Genomic DNA, 1278 nt, shown 5'->3' with positions numbered 1-1278 from the left:
CCGTACTCCCGGAGAACCCCCACAGGGCCCCCCAAAGGGACACGGTCGAACACCTTCTCCAAGTCCACAAAGCACATGTAGACTGGTTGGGCGAACTCCCATGCACCCTCCAGGACCCTGCTGAGGGTGTAGAGCTGGTCCAGCGTTCCACGACCAGGACGGAAACCACACTGCTCTTCCTGAATCCGAGGTTCGACTATCCGACGGCCCCTCCTCTCCAGCACCTCCTAATAGACCTTGCCGGGGAGGCTTAAGAGTGTGACTCCCCTGTAATTGGAACACACCCTCCGGTCCCCCTTTTTGGATAGGGGGACCACCACCCCAGTCTGCCAATCCAGGGGGACTGCCCCCGATGTCCATGCAATGTTGCAGAGTTGCGTCAGCCAACATAACCCTACAACATCCAGGACCTTGAGGAACTCCGGCCGGATCTCATCCACCCCCGGGGCCCTGCCACCAAGGAGCTTTTTAACCACCTTTGCGACCTCACCCACAGAGATTGGAGAGCCCAGTCCAGAGTCCCCAGGCCCAGCTTCCTCAATGGAAGGCATGTTGGTGGGATTGAGGAGGTCTTCGAAGTATTCTGCCCACCGACCCACAACGTCCCGAGTCGAGGTCAGCAGCACACCATCCCCACTATAAACAGTGTTGTTGCTGCACCGCTTCCCCCTCCTGAGACACAAATAAAATCATCAGGTTGTGAAGGGGAATACAATGAATGGATACCTTCTGCAGAATTGTTCTGTGATACAGGGCAGATACAGTAAGAAAGGGAACATGCTTTAAAATGTATTACTGCATGATCTGTCAATGATCTGTCAAAGTCAAACCTTCTTTTGCCATACAGGAACTTTCCTAAATAAAGTAAGAAGGTTACTAAAGAGTAGTCAGATAGGACAGGGTAGAGGAAAAAAATGTGTTTCTTCACAATCAATCCATTTTTTCAGCACAAGGACCAACATATGAAAGTTAGAATGCGTCGGAATGCACATTTTGAACCGCATTCAAGCTATATCTTTCAATGATATAAATACAAAAATCCCTCTCAATAACAACCTTGTCAGAACAGCATCAGTATTTTATTAATGCATTTATGAATGTTGGCTTCTTTTAAAGTAAGAATATGTTTTTCCTATTTTTTATAAAGGATCTGGAGTTAACTGTTTAAAAAGACACAAACATGTGAAAAAAACTTGTGAAATTATTAAAATAGTATATAAGCATTTATTTTAGTGATTCTCATATTCTCATAAAGAATCAGCAATAAATAGTGATGTA

This window comes from Cyprinodon variegatus, unplaced genomic scaffold (genome assembly GCF_000732505.1).
Source record: "Cyprinodon variegatus isolate N-32 unplaced genomic scaffold, C_variegatus-1.0 Scaffold1603, whole genome shotgun sequence".
In the NCBI taxonomy this organism is placed as follows: domain Eukaryota; kingdom Metazoa; phylum Chordata; class Actinopteri; order Cyprinodontiformes; family Cyprinodontidae; genus Cyprinodon; species Cyprinodon variegatus.
This window is presented reverse-complemented; position numbering follows the sequence as displayed.